The following is a 24545-nucleotide window of genomic DNA, read 5'->3' on the forward strand; positions in this document are numbered from 1 at the left end:
AGGGTTTCTCTGTGTAGCCCTCGCTGTCCTGGAACTTGCTTTGTAGACCAGGCTGGCCTCGAACTCAGAAATCCACCTGCCTCTGCCTCCCAAGAGCTGGGATTAAAGGCGTGCGCCACCACACCCAGCTCTCAACACTATTTTTTAGTATACTTTTCATTCTGCTCCTGGATTACATTTATCCCAAGTATTTTATTCATTTCTATAACTATGTATTTGGTTTTTAATTTTGTACACACACTCCTGTGGAGGTCAGAAGGAGAGTGTTTCATCTCATGTAACCGGAAACCATCAGCTAGTTGATAACCAAACTCAGGTCTTCTGCAAGGGTAATGCATATTCTCTGAGCCAGTTCTTCAGCCCGTGTTTCATTCCTTTCGATGCTATTATAAGTGCAGTTCCCCCCAACCCCTTATTTCTTCTTTGTTTCTTTTTCTTATTCTTTCTCTGCCATTTTAAAAGTCCCATTATTGAGAGGGTCCTGAGGAAAAGAAGGTCCAGCGACAGGCCCAAAGAGGGATCCAGCTCAAGGGGAGGTCCCAAGGCCTGACACTATTACTGAGGCTATGGAGCACTCACAAAAAGGGACCTAGCGTGACCACTCTCCAGAAGAACCAACAAGCAGCTGAAAGAGTCAGAGGCAGATGTTTGCACCCAACCAATGGACAGAAGCAGCTGACCCCTGTTGTTGAATTAGGGAAAAGCTGGAAGAAGCTGAGCACGAGGACCAGCAGTCTCAATTAACCCTGACCCCTGAGATCTCTCAAACACTAGACCACCAAACACACAGCAGACGCCAGCTGATATGAGGCCCCCAACACACACACACACAGAGTAGAGAACTGTCAGGTCTGTGTTCATTCAGAGATGATGAACCTAACCCTTAAGAGACTGGAGGACCCAGGGAGTTTAGAAGTCATGTGGCATGGTGGATGGGGACATCCATGTGGAGACAGGGGGATGGGGAAGAAGTATGGGATGTGGAGCAGTAGGAGGGTGGACAAGGTGGGGAAATAAAATATGGAGTGTAAAATAAGTAAATAAATAAATTATTAATTAATTTTTTTAAAAGTCTCACTATTTTGTTCAGGCTGGCAAATGGTCATTTCAGCCTCCTGGAACTGGGACTGCAAGCATACAACACTATGCCTCTTTGAATGTATTTAGGGTTCAGTGTACATACTGAAACTTCACATGCTCTTTTGTGTGTATTCAGTAGAATTTTCCACAAACGATGCTATCACTTCTCAGCTTTTTTCTTTGGATACCTTCCTTCACTCTTTCCCTTCCCCCATTCCTCCCTTCGTTTCTTCTCTCCCTTTCTCTTGTTTGTGTAGTTTCTCTTGCACTGTCTTCTAGGCAGTGTGGTGAGTACCCATGGGAATACTTGCCTTTCTTGTTCCAGATCTTAGAGAGAAAGGTATTCAGGCTTCATCATTGAGTGAGTTAACTGTGGGCTTTTGTGATGATGAACAAATTTGCTATGATGTCAACATTTTTAAGGACTGCATTCTTATGTGCTTGAAATAAAGAATTTTTATTTAGCCCAGGCTGGAACGCACATTCATTTTGCCTATACCCACCCCCACCCCCACCCCCAAGCTCTAGGATTACAATTGTGTACCATCTTGCCTATGTACCTTAAAGAAACTCATTTAAAAATTAAATTATTCCTCCATAGTAGCCATGTATCACGTGTTCAATCGCTACTTATGGCTAATAGCTACTATATTGGACAATATAAGAAGCATTTCTGTCATTGTCAAAAGTAGTCTGATTTCAGAAGGAAAAACTCATGACTATCTTTTTCTGTGTTCTGTTTTATCATCGGAACCCTGAGTCAGCCAATACCACTTGTAAATATTGTACAAAGAGGTCATCTGGGTTCTTCATGCAGCTTTCCTAATGCTCACATCTTCCATAACTGTGAGGTCTCCTCCAAACTAAAGTAACATTCACCACCAGTGTTCCAAGAAATGTCCCTTTTCTGTTCCAAAATCCTTTCAAGGATGCCACTTGGCGTGCGGTTGACCTGCTGCTATGGCTTTCCTCTTTAACAACCTCGACACGTATGGAAAATAGTTTGTAGACCATCCATCACTTTGAGTTTCTTGTCTCTTGTGGTTAGACTGACTGTGTGGATCTGATAGTAGAATTCCATGGAGTGATGCTACCTTCTTGGAATATGGACTCCAGGCTTGTCAGTATTGATGTCACACAATGGTCAGTATTATCACTAAAATTCCAGCCCCAAATCTCTCTTTTCTCATTTCTTGCCAAGCTTGAGAATCCTTTCAGCATTTTCCCTAGGGTTTGAAAACATACATGTATTCCCTAAAACCCTTGAAATTAGTTTTGATTTGATTGTCTCTTGAAGATGGGATCTGTCAGTTTACAGGGAGCACTGTAAAGTTCCCTTTTCAGTGCAGTATTCATTAGAAACATCTACTAGGGAAGCAGGGCCTGAGACCCTTTCACTTACAGCTTTCCATTTGCCAAAGCAACTGCCAGAATCCCTTCAGTTGTTCAAATACCTAACAGCCTTCCTCTAGGCCTGCCTCCCAAGGTCATCAAGTTAAGCTCCCACCTCCTAAAACATAAACCTAAGGGGACAAATAATCTTCAAATTGTAGCACACTATATATACAAAAGTCACTTTTAAGAACATCGTAGAACTAATTGAAAATCAGAATAATAAAGGTTTTCAGTTATGACATTGGAGTTGTTTCTCAACCTTTTGGCTAAGATTAAGTCCATGTAACTTTGGATATTACTTCTTGAGCTGAATACAAAAAGTGTGATGGCAAAGACTAATTAATTGTAAGACAGAAGATGCCCTTCAGAGATCAGAAGCCATGCCAGTGAGTAGAAAATGAGTGTAACAGAACTAACCAGGAGAGACTTAGTGTCCATAAGATGCAACGAAGTTCCAGAAGTCGGTAGGAAAAAGGAGAACTCAGAATATAATTAGTCCCAGGACAGCACCAGAAATTATTCATTATAAGATAATAACTATTAAACTAATGAAGAGCTGCTCTGCTCTATCAGAAAAATGCAAATGAAATCAGCAGTGACGTGCCATTTATAACAATTAGTTGATAAAAATTGTTAATGTTGTCCAATATTAGAAGTAATAACTCTTAAATACTTTAGAAAACACTTTGATATTATTTATTAAAACTAAATTTTTTTATTTCCCACTGTCTAGAAAATTTTGTTCCTTTCAGGCTTTATATTTAATATCTAGAACTTAATCTAATAAACTATGAACAAGACTTCTGCACAGGAAATCATAAACATAATTGAGATAAGTGGAAACTGAAATAGAGATGAATTTTTAAGATCGCTCTTGATTAGAAGCCTCAATATTATAATGACTCAAATTTGTCAGCTTTCAAATTAATCTGTAGACTCGGTGCGATTCTAATTAAAAATCTAATAAGTGATATATTCTTACATGCTCTTGGAAATGTAGGGGGATGACAATAGCCAAGACCCTCTTAAAGACATGCATGAAATAAGGAATTCATTTATTACACATTGATTGTTCCTAAAGTTGTAATAATGACATCATAATATCAGGACCATGAAATTAGTGGAACCAAATAAAGAACTTAGAAATGTAACAGGCAACTTCAGTTTTGAATAGCGTAATGTGCCACTTCAATAAATATTTAATCTATAAATGAAAATGTATTCTATTCTTTCAATCAAGTTATTTACTTAGAAGTCAGAGTGTTACAGTTGTAAGGTCAGATGTCAGTTCAGAGTCCTCAAACGTTTGCCTCACAAGGATTCTTCAGTCATCCAGGCGAGGGTTAGAAATACCAGGTGTAATCCTGCATGTACATGCTGTGCCCTTGATAGTGGGAATCTCACTCATGTACGTTTCTTGGAAACACATAAGGTATTTTTTGTTTGTTTGTTTGTTTTTTGAGACAGGGTTTCTCTGTGTAGTCCTGGCTGTCCTGGAACTCACTCTGTAGACCAGGCTGGCCTCGAACTCAGAAATCTGCCTGCCTCTGCCTCCCAAGTGCTGGGATTAAAGGCGTGCGCCACTACTGCCTGGCTACAAAAGGTATTTTTATTCTTGAACATTTCATGATTCACAGATCTGTGTGCATTATGTATTATTATGCTCATCATTTAAGCATTTCTTAGCATCGTTGCCATTGAATTTTTAAGTTCCACTTATTCAAAGAACCTCTTCAATGATGATTTGTTTTGGGGGGTTTTGTAGAATCCCTGTGTCCCTTAAAAGTTCTGAACACCATAGCATTCTAAAAACGAAAGCCTTTGTGTCATTGATATTCTAATAAGCCCTGTTATAATTAATTACAGGAAGTGATTAGAAGATTCTGCTCTTGAGCTGATTGATTTTTTTCACTTCAAAACAAATGCTTGACAAAAATAGTCAAATACAAATCACATGGGCTGTCTCCATCCAGGGATTCAACCATCTGAGAATCAAAAGTAATTTTTAAACTTTGTCTATACTGAGCATATACATCATTTTGTATCATTCTCCAAACATGGCGTAACTGCTTTTTATATAGCGCTTGTTTGAGTTTTCTATTGTTATTGTTTTAATCTGATGTGTCTGAGTGTGTGGCCTACACATGTCTGTGTATCACATAGGTGCTGGCATCACCAAGGCCAGAAGAGGGCATCGATCTCTTGGTACTGGACTTATAGGTGGTTGTGAATGGCCAGGTTCAGTTCCCAGCACCCACATGCATAGCTCACAACTGCTTGTAACACAGGCTCTGAAGAGCCAACATCCTCTTCCAGCATCTTTGGTCACTGGCAGGCATGTACACAAACCCACAAACAAGCATATATATGATTTAAAATGAAATAAATATTTTGTTCAAAAAAATCATTTCAGCTAAACAGTGCTGATAATGCCTAACTGCAATTTTTTTTTACAAAGGAAATGTGATTGATCTACAGTCACTGACTTAGTATAATGTTCTAATAAAGACAATATGACTCCAGATTACTTGCAATGAGAAGTATCAAATGTTGTCCATCTGCATTCTATCCCAAAAATACTTAGCATGGATCTGATCATAAGGAAAGCCTCAGACAATGTGCACTGACGAGTATTTCCATGAGAAAATGGCCTAGAACCTTGGATGTGCCGCTCTGTGAAGACGTTGTCAGTAGACAGCATACAGGCAAGGAGAATACTTGGTCTTTGATTTGAACTACATCCAAAGATCTTAAACAGAAGAGACAAGCTGCAGAGGGCTTTCTTAGATGATTGGAAAGAATTTCAAGAGAACTGTATCATGTAATATAGCACTACTGTAGTAATTTGTATTTATTTAGGGAAATTCATTCAGTATTCGGAGAAATGCATCGGCTTAATGTCTGCAGCTAATTTTCTAATGTCTCAGGGTAAAAGGTCCATGTATGCAGGTGCATGCATGTTGTATAAAACATGTTACAGTTAATTGGCAAATGGAGGTAAATTGCCCAAGAGGGTTCAAATACTTTATTTTCTATAGGTTTAGTATTTTCCAAAATACAAAATTACAGAGAGAAACACGTTTTTAAATATAGCAGTAGTGGAATGACATTAAGTGTGCGTTTCATACCTTCTGTGGATTTTCATAGACTCTTACTCATTTAGCCAGCAGGCATTTTTCTCCTGCTTTTAAGATTAATTTACTAAATTTCAAATGCAGGAAAAAGAGGTATCTAAGTAGGATTTTTCTCTTCCTATTTATTTATTTAGTTTTAGTTTGTTCAGACTAGGTTTCTCTATGTAACAGAGCATTGGCTGTCCTGTACTTAGGCTATCCTTAAACTCACAAAGATCTGCCTGCCTCTGCCTCCTGAGTGCTGGCATTATGTTGTGCACTACCACACCTGGCCTCATTTCTTAAAGCCTGCAAAACTCAACTTTTAATACATTACAGACAGTTGATTGAGCCAGGCAGAGCGGCTCTTACCTGTAATCTCAGCACTCTGGAGGCTGAAGCAGGAAAACTGCTGCAAGTTTGAGGCCAACGTGGGTAACAAAGTCAGACCATGCTCTAAGCAAATAAAAGCCAGGAAGGAAAGAAAAAGAACAGGGTGGAACGGGGCTGCAGGAGGATATTTAGCTGTCTGCCAGGGGTTCTGTTTGTAGCTTTGCTCATCACCCAGCACAGAAGCGGATCTAGAACAGCCCTTCTTAAATGTTCTTGAATGAGAATGTCCCGGCTAAATCCCTGGTGCCCTCTCTTCCTAGCTGTGGTCTTTGAGAAGCCATTTGTCTTATGTGTCATGTGTCAGTGTCCTTAGTATCCAATGAGATTAAAGTGGTGCCTTTTCCCCCAGGGTTTTAGTTTTAGCTAAGTGGGTAAATATATGTGGAAGACTTGGAGAAGAGTCTACCTAGCCCACGATAACTGTCAAGATTATAGCTGATAGTGTGACACTATCCTTACTACTTACTTAGTGCTGGACTTTTGACTCTCCTGTACACATACATCCTGGACTCTGCCCCTCACTAACTCTGCAATAAAACACTTGGTTAAATCAAATTTATTCATCTACTTTATGGGTGGGTGGGTGGGTAGAGGGATAGATCATTGATTCATCCTTTGAGAGCTAAGTTCTTTTATACTCTTGTGATTTTTCTTTTGGAGTTTTGAAGTCTCTCATCTTCCTGTTTCCTTTGCCTCTCTGTGATCAAGGTGACTTATATACACGTGTCTCCTCATAGCGCTAATTACTTTGTACAGCGTAACTGCTCAGCCACCCATTAACCCTTCCACTAGCGTTTCACACCGTGTCTGCTTGTCCTGTTCGTCTCGAGAACCTTGCTTTTGAGGCCCTTCATTCTTCTGCTCTAAGCATCCTCACAGCTCTACATCCCCTTCGTGCCAGATCTGTGCTAAGTGTTCCATTGCAGGACTCCTACGTACATACTCTCCTCATTTAAATGTGTTGGTTTGGGTTTTGGTTTGTTTTGGTTTTTGATAGCTTGCATTTCCCCCTCACTCTTCTTTCTGAGAAAGAATACAGGAAGAAAGAGTCTCTGACACCTACCGTGTCTAACATTTCACTTCCTCATTCATGTGGCATTCTAGGAAGAAATGCATCTCTTCTGGAGTCTTGAGATCGTTGCTCTATCATATTTTAACAGTAACTTCCTTTGGGAAGTCTCACTTCTTTCTCCCCATCCTTCAGCCTTTGTAGTTACTCTGCCTTTCCCCTAGCGTCTGTATGTTTCTAAAGAATTCATCATAACTGACAACAGCGGAGGTGTTGTTTTCCTCATTATGCTTTTTAGTTTATCAATTCCTATAAATTTATTGCTATTCTGGAAAGTGCTTTTCATGAAATTTAACTTCCTTGGGTTAATCTTTGTCCCATTTCTTTTCCTTTATGGTTATCCTCTCCAGCCCCCCCCCCCCCACACACACACATGTTAGGTAGCAAGACAGGAAGGTCAGTGAGGACGATGCTTTCACTCTCCCCACTCTTTAGGTTAGTAGTCTTTAACTTTAGTCGGTTGCTGGAAGGGTGGGTGGGTGGATGGATGGACAGACAGAAGAGCGATCTCCCACTCTCTTTCTCCTTCTTTCCCCTCTCTCACAGTGAGTGGACACAGGCCCTCCCCTTGCATCCTCCTCCCTGTTGACTTCCATGACTTCTGCTCTGTCGCAGAATACAGCAGGGCCTTTTGGTAACAGAAGGCTTAGTGCTGTGTGAGTGTAAGAGCTATGGATCTCTCACTCTGGGATTCACTGGAGGTTCCTACTTGTTTGCTTTGGGGGTTCTGTTGTTGAGGTTGTCTTTAAGAGATGTTTTTGTACATAGAATTAATGGTCCTCGTCCTGGTTTTTTTTGTTGTTGTTGTTTTGTTTTGTTTTTCAGTAGGAAATGAATTAGGTGGTAGCCATTGTGCTAATTATCTGGATTCCCTCAACCTTATCTTATTTTTTTTTAACTATGCACTGACTGTTTTCCCCCATCTTATTCTGAAAAGACTTAATTTTAGAAAGTATTCAGTGATTACTGGGCATAGTGGCACATGCCTTTATTCAGAACGTAAGATGCAGAGAGGCATGCAGTTCAAGGCCACCCTGGTCTTCATACAGAGTTCCAGTTCAGCCATAGCTACATAGTAAAGAGAGAGCCTACCTTTATAAAGAAAAAGTGCGGCAGGAGTGATGGCTCAGAGGTAAAAAAAACACTGGCTGCTCTTCCAGAGGTCCCAGGTGTGAGTCCCAGCATTCACATGGCAGATCGCAGTTACAGGGAATCTGATACCCACACAGACAAATGTGCAGGCAAAACACCAATGCACATGAAATAGAAATAAATGTGAGGAGGAGGGGGAGAAGGAAGAGGAGGAGAAATAGTGTTCTGTAAGTATCCTCCTGGACTTCGAGGGCACTGCACTCACGTGCACAGGAACACATATGCAAATAAATGAGAAAAATAAATGCTGGGAAGTCCGATAAAAATAAAGTTGGGCAATTTTTAGTGTTGTCCACAATTCTTTAAGGACAACTCCTTATATTAGAATTATAAATCATAAGAGTTTATGACTAATGAAGAAACCTTGAGAAATGTACAGATCCATTTAAAAACCTAAAGTCCAGTGAGCAGTGTGGAAACCATGGCAAATCCAAAGTCTCTCGGAAGGACAGCCTCAGATTATCTACCAGTGATGGGTGTTGAAACAGGATCATTTGAGTTCCTTTATAAATTCTATATTTAATGAACCATGAGGCACTGTCTATGCCATCTTACCGTGCTGTATTGCTTTCAGAGTTGCTAATTTATGTCTTCCATGATCATTTTTTCCCTAGCTGTCACATTGATTGTAGAATAATGGCAGGGGTCTTTGTGAACAAGCGAACAGTCAGTGGATTGACTTCCAGTCCCTCCTTAAACCATTAGTTATATGACCTTACAAGAGTTGAGTAACTTTTTCTGAGTTTTAATTTGACTTGCAGATGACAAGGTTGATATATCACAGTATTTTTAGCTACGGATCACTGTTTCAATGGGAAGTAATTTGGAAACCTAAGGCATGCCCAAATAACAGTAGAACTGCTATGGTTGGGCTGAGGCCACTATTGCAAGAAAACATAGTCTCATATTTGATCCGGAGAAGCCTAGAGATTCCCATAGAGCAAGCAGCACCATCGGCGGCTCCTAGGCAGCCACCACAGCCCTGCCGTGTTGATAATTCCAGGAGGACTTTTCCTGCCATCTTATAAAGATTATCATATCTTGGCAATGAACAATGGATGGATTTGGTTGAACCTGGTTGTTTTTTTTTTTTTTTTTAACCATTTGTTTTCTGTAAAAAAAAAAAATCACCTAGAGGACTTTGGAAATTCAGGTTGCTGTTTCCTGCCATGAAAGTTTAAATTTCATTCAGCTATATATCTCATTTTAAAAATAACTTCAAATCATATAATTTAGCAATGTCTATAAGGCAATATCTAGGTAATACGTTTTCTGAAAAATATTTAATTGGCCTCCAAAACTTTGAGTGTCATGAAGTGAAAAGCTGGTTTGCTAGGGTTCCTGTCAAATGTCAAGAGTGTGTGTGCTGGCTTTCTGTGCTACTGTTTTGAGTGGGTTGAGACTAATACAGCCACAGTCAGCAATAAAGAAATTATTCATGTCTAAGAACACCTTCTCTCTATGACATTCTGGCAGCACCTAAGAGGAAAATGTCAGAGGCAAAGTAAGTACGTTTACTGACAGTCTTGTTCTTTCCTATGTTCCTGAAAGTGATATAAAATCTGCCTTTTACCAAAAGTAAAAACACTGGTCACTCACAGTGATAAAACAATAGCTTTTGGCTTAGTCATTTTCCATTTATAAAGCGATACTTTCATTTAAAAAAAAAAAAAAAGACAAACCTCAAAGACCCAAGGCAGTTATCCAGAATTTCTGTCATTTTTAAGCTCAGATTTTTAAACAACCATAGGGCCGGAAAGCAAGAGCACTCACTGGTAGGGGCATCTGCCATCAAGCCTAGCAACTGAGCTCAGCCAGACCCTATAGAAGTTGAGGACTAACTACCACAGGTTGTCCTCTGACCTCCATGAGCCTGCTGTGACATTCATGACCTCACACACATGCACACGGTCTTAGTCAGGGCTTCTGTTGCTGCGACAAAAACACCATGACCAAAAAGTAAGTTGGGGAGGAAAGGGTGTTTTCAGCTTATAGTTCCTGATCATAGTCCATCATTTGAGAAAGTCAGGACAGGAGCTCAAGCAAGGCTGAGACAGGAGCTGATGCAGAGGCCATGGAGGTGTTGCTCGCTGGCTTGCTCAACATGGCTTGCTCAGCCTGCCATCTGTAAATGGGCTGGGCCCTCCCCCATTGATCACTAATTGAGAAAATGCCTTACAGCTGGATCTCACAGCTTGTGTCGAGTTGGCACATACACACTAAATATTTTTTAAAACCTGTAGAGTCGTAACTGGGGATAAGTCACTAGTTTGTGTTTTAATAAGTAAAACTACTTAGTGAAATAGTCATTTCATTGTGGGTAAGGACACTGCTGTTCTCCATTTATATCCTTGTTTTCCTAACGCTGGGTCTTGCCCTGTAGCCCAGGCTGGCTTCAGATTTGCCCTAATCCTCCTGTCTCAGCTTCCTGGGTGTTTGGATTACAGCTTAAGTGACCTTGACAGCCTCAGTTCCTCACAGAGTTTCTTATGCTTTCTCATCATGTATAGAACTTCCTAATTTTTACTGAAATCTCAAATTAATTAATGTTCTATGAACTTAGAACTAGTTTTACTTCTGGCTCATTGAGATTTTTTTCCCTTTGTGGATTCCCTCTTCAGAAACCCAAACTTTTCTCAAAAACGCAACTTTTATATTATTTATTGGTTCTAAAAGTGAGATTTAAAAAAAAAATCAGCTATGGAAACAGTCTAAATGTTCATAAGCAGGAGCCCATTGTGATGTAGTCATACAATAGCACATTGTTTGTATGGGGAGGTCAGAGAAGACCCTCATACATGTTATCTTGTGAATGAACCTCTGACTCAGTGTGTAAGTAAAGGAGGCCAAACACAGAGCATATTATTTCGGGCCATTTATTGAAATATCCAGAGTAGCTACATCTATTGAAGCAGAGAGGAGAGGGAGTTTCTTGTTATTTTATTATGTTTTTCTTTGTTTTTACTGTGCTAAGTTGTATATGCTAGACAAGTGCTCCACCACTGAGCACTCTCATCTGTGCATGCTAGGCAAGTGCTCCATCATTGGGCACTCTCAGTAATGCATGCTAGACAAGTGCTCCACCATTGGGCACTCTCTGCTGTGCATGCTAGACAAGTGCTCCATCATTGGGCACTCTCAGCTGTGCATGCTAGGCAAGTGCTCTGCCACTGAGCACTCTCTGCTGTGCATGCTAGACAAGTGCTCCATCATTGGGCACTCTCAGTAATGCATGCTAGACAAGTGCTCCACCATTGAGCATTCTCAATAGTGCATGCTAGACAAGTGCTCCACCACTGAGCACTCTCAGCCCCTTAAGGGTAGCATTTTCTGAATGAGGAAATGAATAATGATTGCATAAAATTGTGGAAATAAGGTTATATCATATGAATCACTTACACAACATTTACCTGTATTTTGTAAAGACATTGCATTTAAAACTGAACTTTAGGAAAATTTGGAATGGAAGCTTTGGGAGTCCTCTAATCCAGTCTCCTGGCTGTCTTTTAAAAANGGGGGGGGGGGAGGACTGGTTTTTATGAAGAGTGAATAAATTTCTGATTATACAGTAGCTAGCAGACCAGAATTTGAGTATTAATATCTCTAACATGTAAGCTTTGAGAGATAGGGACTAAGTCACATGCTGTTTTATTATATAGTCTTTTTTATTTGCTTGTTTTGTTTGAGACAGGGTATTGCTGTAGAACTCAGCTGGCCTACAAGCTGCTATTTAGAACAGGATTATCTTGAATTTGCATTAGTCCTCTGTCTCTGCCTCCAGGGTGCTAGAATTACAGAATTGAACCACGACAAAATTTAGGGGACTACACTGCTGCAAGATTTACTTTGAAATAAAAATAAAGACAAAGAGTAGGATATAGAGACAGCTTCTTCAGTAAAGTTCTTACTGTCCAAGCCTGAGAACCTGAGTGTAAGCCCCAGAACCCACAAAACAGTTGAATGTGGTGACAACACCCTCATTTGGCCAGCCCTGCGGAGGGAGAGACAGGAGGTTCCCTGGGGCTCTGTGACTGGTCACCCACCGGCACAGCCTGCTTGGCAAGCATAAAAGGTGTTTAGTGCAGTAATTTGCCATAAAATAAGCCAGAGCTGGAACTAAAAGTGTAACACCTTGAAAACCAAAGGCTGTGGAGAAGGAGCACTGGGGACACAGACTGAAGCTAGGGCCTTGTATGTGTCAGCAGCCACTCTACAGGTGCACCCTATATTTAATTCTAGTCCACTCACACAAGGTTTGCGAAGCCTAAGTTTATACCTTTCATTTGGCCTAATATTTCATTTGGCCTAGTGTCCCACACTTCAGCTCACATCACTCTCATGACATAGTGTTGCACACTTCAACTCAGGACACTCTTATGTCATAGTGTCGCACACTTCAGCTTATGTCACTCTCATGACATAGTGTCAAACACTTCAACTCAGGACACTCTTATAACACTCTCATGACATAGTGTCACACACTTTAGCTCAGGACACTTGCCATGACATAGTGTCATACACTTCAGCTCACGTCACTCTCATGACGTAGCATCTCACACTTCAGCTCACGTCACTCTCATGACATAGTGTCACACACTTCAGCTCATGTCACTCTCAGGCTTATGGTTTTCTTCTCCAGCCTCCTGAAGTGTTGGGGTTACAAAAGCTTTGACCGCTACATTGGTTTTTTTGTTTTGCTTTTTTAACTAAATGTCTCTTTTTGTTTCTCTCAAACAGGGTCTTATCCTATAGCCCAGGCTAGCTTCAAATTTGTCCTGATCCTTCTGTCTCAGCCTCCTGAATATTTAGATTACATAAGTGACATGCCAGCCTCTGTTTGTTAAGTTTCTTGACAGTTTTTCTTACCCCGTATAGAAAAGGCCACGCAGTGATTAAGTAGAGAGTAAAGGGCCCTGCCCTTCATGTGAAGCACTGGAGGGTCTGCTTTAAAGTTGTTTTGCTTTTTCTTTTGTTTGAGAGCAGGTCTCATGCTGGCCAGGCTGCCCCCAGACTAGCTGTGTAAGCTGAGGATAGGCTTGGCCTTCTGGTCCTTCTGCTCCCGCCTCCCAAACACTCACCTGGGTTATAGACTTGTACTGTCACGCCCACTCACAAGGTCTGTTTTCAATAAAGTTAAGCATTGGATCAGATAAGAAGACGGAGGTAGCGTTCAGCAGCAGCACAATCAGAGTAAGTACAGAGGTGTCGCTCGGTAGGCAAAGGGTCCAGTGTCTACCAGCATCGCAGACTGAAGAGAGGAACAAAGACAAGATACCCTTTGGAAGGAAAGTGTTATTATACTCAGTTGTAAGGACCTATGAGGATTTAGTGCTATCTTTAGAAAATAATTGTTCTCACTTCAAAATAAGATGTTGGGAAATGTAAACCTCTCCCTCCCCCACCCCAATGTCATTTTTTAAAATCTGTTTATGTCAGGCAGAAAGATGGCTCAGTGGTTAATAGCACTGGCTGTACTTCCAGAGGACCTGGGTTCAATTCACAGAACGTACATGGCAGTTCACAGCTATCTGTAACTCCAGTCCCAGCATTTGACACCCCCTCACACACACACACACACACACACACACACACACACACATACATACATACAAAACAAATAAATCATTCAAAAAAATGTGAGTTGTCTCTTTTTATTTTATATATGAACATTTTTCCTGTGCATGTCTTTGTTCCACATACATGCGGTGACTACAGAGTCCAGAAACATGTCTCAGGTCCTCTGGAACTGAGTCCCAGATGTTTATTTACTGCAGTGTGAGTGCTAAGACGTGAACCCCTGTGAGCTCTGCAAGGGAAACAAGGCCTCTTATCACCTGAGCCGTCACTACAGCCCTTAATTTTCAATGTTTTAATGTTTTCTACTATAAAGAGAAAGGTACACTCTCTTACTTCCTTAGCCTAGTGAATTTCCTGTAGACATTTCTCAACATAATTGTTATCTACATTGTTTTCAGCAAGAGTGACTCTGTTGTTGTGAATAAAGTTTTATTGTGACTCGAGCATACTCGTTATTTTAAGTATTGTACGTTGTTACCTTTTACTAACAGGCGAGTACTTTCAGCAGGAGTCATGAACCCTGAAAAGCTACAAGTTTATTGAGCACTTTGCAAAAAGCATCTCTTTTTATGGCCAAATGAAGATGAGGAACAGATTCTGAGAGAGTATCAGGGGCACAGGCTTTGTTCCTGGGTTAGCTAGGAGCCCACGGGGCTGATTCTAAGCGTTCATCAGTGTGAACCACTGTAGATTAGATCAGAAAGTAAGAGGATGCCTAATGTCTGGTTATCAGTTTCATATTTTAGGGAAGTAGAAAGCTTTTTTGTGTGGAGTATTTTAGTTAGTAGAGAAAGACTGCAGTAATCTATAAGGTACATAATCAAGACTTGTCGAGTGTCCGCTTTGCTGAAGGCTTACATCATCCAGCACAGGCAGGTGTGGTACCTGCCGCTATCTGCTTCTCGGGGCCATCTCCTCATAGAATGCCCTCACGCTGCTCTCCAGAATGCCACCAAATGTACAAGTTTACTTGTGTGGCTTCATACAGAGAAAATTATTTCTTTTTCCTCAGTGCATTGAACTATGGCCATGAATGGCTTCAGCTTTCTCAAGTAAAAATAGTTTACGTTAAGGTATTTTCTTCAAATAACTTTTAAGTGCCCAAACTGTACCCAAGACATCCCAGAGAAAACCCCCAAGATTGCTCTAGGATTTTTTTTTTTTTTTTTGCATCAGTTTCAACATCAGATTGGCCTAAGTTCCTCAGGGATGATGTTATAACTAGGGAATGGTTGGTACTTAGAAGGTAGTACTTTCTGAAAGTCACTGCAGCAGGAAGGAGAACTGCAGTGTTTGGTTGGAATGAAAGGCTGGAAGGGTTATGCAAGGCTCCGCACGGTCACATTTCCCAGTTGAGTATAATGTGGTGACTTCAATGATTTTCTTTCCTTCAATTTATATGTAATTTTGTTCTCAAACTTGCATCAAATTGTTAAGATGTTACTCATTAAGTTGTTTGGGCCTACTCGCTACAAAACAGAACTGTTAGGCATCTGCTGGGACACCGTGGAAAATAACAAACTGTAAAGGTTCTGTGAACTGAGGAAGTTTCAGATCCTATGAACTAGGAGGAATTGCCTAACTCTAAAATGGATACACACTTCCATAAGTATATAAAAATACATCAGTCTTTAATTTTCATTGTTTTCAAAATAGCACTTCAGTGACAGAGGAATTTATTTAAAGTTTTAAAAAAAGAAAACCCTCAGTTGCACTGTGCTCTGTGCTCCAGGAGAGTAATGGATGTGCTCCCCCTTTAAAGGTGGTAAGGAATGTGAGACCCTTATGTTATTAAGGACATCAGATCACTTATTCAACTCATGTTGCCTGTTTTGGAAGTTCAAAGAGCAATGAGTAGATCTGTCTGTGGGGTGAAGGAAGGCTGAAGACCTGGAGGTAGCAGCCCAATTCTAAGAGGTCAAGTAATGGACATTTCATGGGACAGTATAAAGACTGAAGATTTGTTTGGGAGAGACAGCTCACTGTGTGTGACTGAAGTATGGACAGATGTGTGGAAACATGGAGGCTGCAGCTGGCTGGCTATGTAAGTTGGAGCGCTGCTGTGGAGAGTTGAGTGCTGGGTGTGAGGCATTTGGATTTAATTTACTAGGAGAAGCAGAATGATCAGGGTGATTAATCTGTCAGCGGAACATGGGATGATTAAATCAAGGAGAGAGAAGAGGCATGGCAAGCTTTTGGAACGGGAGTGATGGGGTTTGTTTTATGTATTTATATTTCAAAGGGGCTCAGCTAAAGAGCACATTTTTGTTTAGCATTTTAACTGAGGGCTGTAAAAAGAACTTGTCATTCCTAAGGGAGGGGCACTGTTTATATTTCTGTGGTAATATATTAATACAGTGTAAATATGCTTAAATTCATATTCTTGATATCTTGCATTGTGTTGTGTTCTGATTTAATTCTTACAGCCTTGAAGTTTTATTATTCCCAGCCTAAAGATGAGAACAGTAAGGTCTAGAGATGTTAGGACTGCCCAAAGCCCACAGTTAGTAAGGGACAGATTGGCAAAACCTAAAATAAGCGTACTAAGAGGTCTGGGAGTTACTTCCACCCACAAGTTCAAGAGCAGTGAAGGAGAAGGAAGAGAGCAAAGGAAAGCAGGAATCCTCACTTTCAATCACGGAAGGTGGAGTCCCCTGAGGTCTCACCCATCCGTCCCCTGAGGTCTCACTCATCCATCCCCTGAGGTCTCACCCATCCGTCCCCTGAGGTCTCCCTCATCCATCCCCTGAGGTCTCACCGAGCTGCAGTCGCTCGACCTGGTTACAGCGCCATTTATGTTATTTCTCCATACCATTCCTGATCCCTAACACTAACTTTTGAAAACTGTTGGACTGCTGTAGATTTTTTATATAAAACTTTTTTAAAGATTTATTTATTTATTTATTTATTTCATGTATGTGGGCACACTGCTGTCTTCAGACACACCAGGAAATGGCATCGGATGCTCATTACACATGATTGTGAGCCCCCATGTGGTTGCTAAGAATTGAACTCAGGACCTCTGGAAGAGCAGTCAGTGCTCTTAACTGCTGAGCCATCTCTCCAGCCCTATATAAAACATTTAAAGAGTATTTGTATGTTTGATGTGCGCACCTAAGTTCCAGCGTCTGCAGGGGCCAGTGGTTCAATCCCCTGGAGCTACACTTACAGACAAGTGGTTGTAAGCTCAGTGTGGTTGCTGGAACTAAACTAGTGTCCACTGCAAGAACAGCATAGCTCTGCGGTGCTGAGCCGTCTCCCCAGACTCTGTGGCCGTGTGTGTGTGTGTGTGTGTGTGTGTGTGTGTGTGTGTGTGTGTGTTTATACATATTATTTCAAGGTGTGTTTCAGTTTGGTGTACATATATTTCCCCCTCAAACGGACTGCTAAGATAGCTTGTATTCTCTCTTCCAGCAAAATGAGCTTAAATATCCATATATGTTGCCCTCCTAAAATCCATGTTCCTTTGACAACACCTTTCTGCTTTATGTCTTTGCTTTGGTTGTTTGGTTGTTTGAGTGTTCATGTGTTTATATTTGAGGAACTTACATGTGATCAAAGAAAACTGGCTTCTTCATTGATGGTAAGAATGGTCTACTTAAAGTTGCTGGTATTTTAGTCCTTGTAAAGATGTATATATTTGAGAAATGGGTGGTTGTGTTTGTGCTTTCTACGCTCTGCAGAGGCAGAAAGACAGAGGGGAGTGGTTCCCTTCTGTTCCCGTGACACAACATGTTCTGACCGCTGTGGCAAACCTCACAGCCATCACTGGTGTCCTCATCGTAGTTATTTCTTCTGGCGGTTCAGTTGCTGTCATTCACATGAAGGACTGCATATCATAGTATCATAACTGCAAATGGTTTATGCATTATCTTAATGGTTGTCAAAGCCAGTGTTGTCCTTGCAGCAGCAATGAACTATGGCTTGTCATAATTTGTGTTTGATCTCTCCCACTCCTACAAGGAGACGTATTTTACTCTCTGGGAGTTTCACAGAACATGTAGCAGCCACTAAGAGGAGAAAAACATGTTATCTGGGTGTTGGGTTGGTTATTTTTGACTACTAATTTATTCACTCTCACAACCCTGTTCTCCAACTGATGTTACTATGGCACCTTAGTTACAGCACTGAAAACAGGCTAATTATATTCTTTAAAACAGACAACAGTGGTACATCTTGAGACAGGCATCTGGCACTCCGCCTTCTTCCCGCTGTAGCGCTAGTCTAGGCTTCCTGGGACTCTGTTGTTCTTTTTTCTTTTCTTTTTTTAAGTATACATTTTTTTTCGTTCCCTTCTGTTTCTGTAAATAGTGGTTTATATTTACTAAAGTCACTAATTGCACATTTAGCTTGTTCCTTTTTGAGCCTTGTGCAAGAAGAAATGTAGAATTATCCTCAGCCGTTTATCTGTACTTACTCTTGTTTATTGAATCAATATTCTCGGTATTTATAAATGTCTTCTGACTGTGTAGATATTCATTTCAATCGAACAAACTAACTCTGGTTTTTAAATGTCTTTATCTGCAGCATAAGTAACCATAGCACTAATTTTTAAAATAAATTAGCAGCAGCATCCAGCTCGCCCTACCTAGGCCTTACCACTCCTGCTCTGTCTTCTTGCATCCCTTCTCATCGTTTGTTTTGTTTTGTTTTGTTTTGTTTTGTTTATGTTTTTCAAGACAGGGTTTTATTTTAGTGTGTAGTCCTGGCTGTCCTGGAACTCCCTCTGTAGGCCAAGCTGGCCTCGAACTCACAAAGATCCACCTGCCTCTGCCTCCCATGTGCTAAGGTTAATGGCGTGTGCCACCATTGCCATTTATTTTACATTGATGTAATACAGTTTGTAATCACACTAACAGTACATATACTACCTTTGTCATGTTTGATTAAACACATATGGACCATGAAATGTTACCTTTACTGCTTAGCTCTCATCCTTTGTAATGTCTGCAAAATATTCCCTACAACAGCCCTTTTCCTCTGGAGATGTTATAAACTACATTTGTAGTTTAAATATAATAGCAACATTCAAACATTTTTAAAAGGCAGGGTAATAATGTATTTCATTGTAACATAAAATTTCCCAGCTAAGGGTAGTCTGTTTCTTAGGGTTTTGCTTTGGTTTTGCTTCGGGTTTTGTTTGTTTGTTTTGACCTGCTTTGGTTTGACTACTTAGAAATCTACAAGCTGAAAGCACAGGTCAAAATGCAGTGAGTGTTTTTTTGTTGTTGTTGTTGGTTTTTGTTTTTTGTTTTTTTGAGACAGGGTTTCTCTGTGTAGCCCTGGCTGTCCTGGAACTCACTCAGTAGACCAGGCTGGTCTCGAACTCAGAAATCGCCTGCCTCTGCCTCCCAAATGCTGGGATTAAAGGTGTGCGCCACCACATCCGGCTGCAGTGGGTGTATTTCAAATGCCTGAACTTATTGACCTCTCTGCTAGGCAGGCCTGTGTCTGACATGTAACAGCACACCTCCAGGAAGAAATGACATGTTCAAAGTCATGAGCATGTGGGAAGATATTTCAGATCCAGCACATAAGCAAGTTGTCAGGAGTAGGAGTTTGTTGACTGTGTGTGTTTTCAGATCCTTCCTCAGTCTGCCCGTTACTCTTCGGCAGCATTCTGTATGCCTGCTTCAGGCTGGGACTGCTGCTCACTGATGGAGCTCTGGCCTAGGTGTGGTTGGCCTTGAGCTCCACCCTTCACCACCTTAAACATTGTTGATGGTTAGAAAAGAGCCTTTGTCCATCTACATTGGCCTTTACTAGGAAGTTCAATCTGGGGAGATGAGTCAGACTGGCCAAAAAGGGCCAGGACATAGCCTAGGAAGACCTCACACTCCAAACAGAACATCCTGCCCAGCTATTTCTCAGGCTCTTTACAGAGTGGATGTATTTATTTATCCTTTGCCACCTTTCCCAGTCTTCTGTTTGAGTGAGCGAGGATCTTAATATTTCTAAGACAGTATTTCTTTAGTTCTGTCCTTGGAAATAATTTCATACTTGAGAAGTATGATATTTACTTTTCTTTTGTTATAGAGTCTATAATTAAAAACAAAAAAAACTTGTAATCAAACTAGAATTCATATGGCTATGTGTCTAGAGGTGGGGATAAACTACAAGTCCCTAGCAATCAGCCAAGCTGAGTGTTTGCTTGCTCTTTATATGTGAAGTGCACAAGGATGCTGAACCACTCAGCTACCACTGCGTACGTCTTAATGCCGGTATGCATTTGCTCTAGGACTAGGGAGACACAGCTGAGACTCAGTATTATAAAATGACGTTGTTTGCTTCTGCCCTCCTAGGATACCCTGATCAGTATTTCATGATAGCACAGGCAAAGGTCTCCTTTCCCATCCCAGTTTGTCTTAGTGTGTCCATTCAGTCAGAGTCACTGTCACTCTGTATACTTCTATGTTTTATTTCTGACAAGGTCTTGTTTAGCCCAAGCTGGCCTTGAAGCTTCTGTGAGCATGGTACCATATTTGTGTTCTTGAACCCCCTACTTCAGCCTATTGAATGCTGGGATTGCCGGCAGTCGCCAACACCCCCATTATTCTATTTTCTTTGAATCAGTAAAAACTTATATTTATATAAGTGTCTGTGTACACACACATATATGTTTCATACCTCAAATAACTGTTAATGGATATCATTCCGAAGCTTACATTCTTAGGTAAAGACATTTAAAAAGAATCCCAAATAATGACTCTGAAGTGAAGTAAATACTGGTGAAGAAAAAATTGTTTCCCTTTGTCTTTGTATATTTCATTTTTTTTTAACTATATTTGAAATACCCTGAGAAATCCCTTAGAGTGGTTAAGATTTCCAGGCAGTAAATCAAGCTTTGCTAAAATGGTCTTTTACCCCAATCTTCGTTTTTTTTTTTGTTTGTTTGTTTGTTTGTAATGAATGAAGATATCCCCCTGTGTTCTTAATTCTGATAAGCATTTTTCCCATCTGTAAATATGTAAACTGTCTTTTGAGTTGTTTACAGGGAGAGACATACAGAGCTAACTGGATAAACAGACATCCATAAATACAAAATCCCAAGACTTTGCTGGATATATAGAGTGTTTTTCTAAAGCACACACATATAGACTCCTGACTTACTTGTATTACAAACCTAACATGAACAGAACGATTCGTTTTGTAGCAGTACTGTTTTGACTCTTGGTCGTGCGGTAGGCTAGAGTACGCGCCTCAGCAAAGGTTATAAATCTGGGAAGAAAAGTTATGGTTGGCATACATTTTAACAGTCTTTGCCATCTTACAGCACAAATCCCAACTTGTTTAAATTGTGAATATTTACTTTACAAAGTAAGAGATTGTTTAAAATGTAATTAAGTTGTACATGTACTACTTATTTAGAAGCTAATGTTTTTTGCCTATTTATAAAATTCACAAAAATCAAATATATACCATCCATATTACAATACTATTATGTTATATATTCTAAAGTAAAACACATACAACACACATAGATTTGGAATCAGGCCAAATTTAGACTCTGGAGGCATACTGTTCTGTGACTTAAATTACAATCATATGTATTTGAGCAGAGATCAAATTTTCAGTCTGAAGCTGGGGAGAAGCCTAATTATTTGACCAGGTTACTATTTATATAGCCCATTCTGTGGCCGGCTGTGGTTAATCCACAGCTGGCAGAACGCTAGCTCGGGGAGGCTTCTATTTCATGCTGTAACAGTTTGGAGAAAAATAAGAGAGGGAAGCTTTAAAACTCTTCTCATTAAATAAAGGACTAAAAAAGCAAATATATACATACTACTACAGAGACTTGCTGTAGAAACCGCTTCATTTAATTCTCTTGGTGACTGAAACAGCAAGGAACGCAGCTGAGGTACTGATAGTTTTCAAGTGGCATGTGTCTAAAGGAAAAACGTTGGGAATATTTTTTAATAGTGTTTCAAACATTACCTTTTAGAATAATTGAATCATGGTTAGGAATAGCGGCACGGAGTTTCTAAATGTGAAAACATTATGTTATTATGGTAAGAAACATCATTTGTGATAGCCATTGCAAGGATTGTGGCTGGTGTTCATATGACACTGCAAATCTATTTGGCAGGCTTTCAGGGGACACAGGAACATTTAGAAGTGAAGTCTCACAGCCTTGGGAAAACCATTTTATGTAAAATCTGAAGAAATAATCTTTTACAGAATCAAGATTAGGCAAAGAGGATATGATGTAATATCTAATGGTATCAAGTGACATGTGAGGAAATAGCATTGAACAGACCTTGTCTTCCTGGATTCTTCTTGTCCTCCAGGAATGGGACAGGACTCTAGAGTGAGGTTCTTGTGGCCTACTTTCATGTAGAATGGGAACTTCACACAGAAGTACCATACCTCTGCTCTTTTCTCCTATTTCCAAGGTACCATATCTTAGTGTACAGTGTCCTGAGCCCCAACACAATTGCAGCTTTAAAAGTCTCTCTTGATTTTCTGAATGCATAAGGGCAACAAACTGCCTTCACAATTGGATTCTAATACAAGTGACCGCCACCACAAAATTTATTCTTTCAGAATTTATGATCAACCTGACATATGAAAGTAATTGGGAAAAGGTTCTATTTTTCTCTCTTCAGAGTTCTGTGTCCTCCTATGATGTAAGGGACTAGCCTTTCAATTACAAGTTGATACTTTATAAAACTCTGTAACTGTAGCTTGTTTGTTTAGGTGGACAGTTAACTTTAGTTTGTTGTGGAAGACTGGGTCTCATTTATATTGCCTAGACTGGCTTTGGCTTCTGCAATCTTTCAGGCTCGGCCTACCAAGTGCTGAAAATACAGGTGTAAAAGATTGTGCCTGGGATTTTCACAGCCATTTAAAGCCATTTCTTGCATGTTGTCATTATTTTCTCTTCTTTTTGCCTAGTTTAAAACAAGCCACGCACACACACACACCGGGTTCTTTGCTCTGATTACCCTCCCTTAGTTTTTGCTTCTGTTTCTTCACTGTATTTGAAAAGAAGGAATGGTCAAAATACATGCTTAATTACTGTCCTCTGAAGCTAGGCCTGGGCTTTGAGCTTGTTATCCAGCCCTTGGGGGAAGAGACCATAGGATTTGGAATCCAAAGCTAGCCTGAGATGCATGGCAGACCCTGTGTCAAACAAACCAACCCCCGGAAAAGAACCGACCTCTCATTCCCTCTTTCATCAAAATCCAGTTCCACTGTTTTGATTTCAGAATTGTTTACTAAATGAGAGTGATGAACAGTATGCATGACATATATTTCATAGTAATTGATAAATTGGAAGGTGTTAGTCCAGTGCCTGGTACACCAGAACTAATCAGTAGATTTCAGATGGTTGTATCAACATTCACTGATTATCTCTGGGCTTGATTGATATTGCTTACTGTTGTTCTCTCCCCAGTCCTTCTACCCCTCTGTAGTTTACTCTCACAGCAAGTGCCTTTATCTGTCATCACATCCTGTGTGCCCAGTGCCTTCATCTCTGCCTCACCATTCTCCTTGTTTGCCCTCCATCATTCTCTCCTTTTCTGCCTTGCTTTCATGTGTTCTCTTATTGGTCCACATCCCCTCCCTTGGTAGTCAGAATCACAACCTTCTTCTAACATATTTCTCATGACTCATTTTCATGGACACTCTGAGTAGATGTTGTATTTACAATGTGACCCTAATCTTATTCTGGACTTTTCTATTCAACAATAAAACCAGATTTTTAAAATATATATATATATTTAAACATCATCTTTGAATTCTACTTCTTGCCTTTTACATCTTAAATAGTCTCTGGGTTTCATACTTAGAACTCCAGCGTGGCTTTCTCTTACACAGCAAAGGCAGGCTGTTATTAGTTGTTGGTAAATTGTTGCTGTCCCGTTTGGCTTTCTTGCCTATTTCTCTAGTCACACTCCTTCCCGCACTCCCATGTGGCTATTCTATGCCTCTTAACTGCCCCACAAACCCCTGGATTCGTCTCCTCTCTATACCTCCCTAACCACCTTCTTTCACATCTGTCCATATCTGCCTGTATCTCCATCCAGAAAACATTAATATATGCTGAGAAGATTTTAATCCTGAGAAATGTAAATAAACAGTATTTTAAAATATGGCTTTCCTGGCATGAAACTAACTTTATGTTATAGCCCTAGATTATTTTCTTACTATTTAAAAATTATAAAACATCCAGCCGGGCGTGGTGGCGCACGCCTTTAACCCCAGCACTCAGGGAGGCAGAGGCAGGCGAATTTCTGAGTTCGAGGCCAGCCTGGTCTACAGAGTGAGTTCCAGGACAGCCAGGGCTACACAGAGAAACCCTGTCTCAAAACAAAAACAAAAACAAAACAAACAAACAAAAAAAAAATCCAGGCATTGTGGCACACACCTGTAATTTCCAGACTTCTAGAACTCTCCAGCTATCATTGGTTAATAATGGAGGGGACTAGAAAAGTAAGATCAAATAAATTTAGTTAAGATATATTTTCTTAAACTGTTTTTAATTATATTTTTATTAGGTATTGTCTTCATTTACATTTCAAATGCTATCCCAAAAGTCCCTCCCTACCCTCCCCCCCCCCACTTCCCTACCCCTCCCACTCCTACTTCTTGGCCCTGGCGTTTCCCTGTACTGGGGCATATAAAGTTTGCAAGACCAAGGGGCCTCTCTTCCCAATGATGGCCGACTAGGCCATCTTCTGCTACATATGCAGCTAGAGACATGAGCTCTGGGGGTACTGGTTAGTTCATATTGTTGTTCCACCTATAGGGTTGCAGACCCC

The 24545-nt window shown here is 40.4% G+C and overlaps 1 protein-coding gene across 2 annotated transcripts in view; it reads left to right on the forward strand.

The window, feature by feature from the left end:
• Adk (adenosine kinase) overlaps window positions 1-24545 on the forward strand; it is a 398197-nt gene that overhangs the window by 241131 nt on the left and 132521 nt on the right. The window lies entirely within an intron of this gene.

Source organism: Mus caroli, chromosome 14 (assembly GCF_900094665.2).
Source record: "Mus caroli chromosome 14, CAROLI_EIJ_v1.1, whole genome shotgun sequence".
Lineage (NCBI taxonomy): Eukaryota > Metazoa > Chordata > Mammalia > Rodentia > Muridae > Mus > Mus caroli.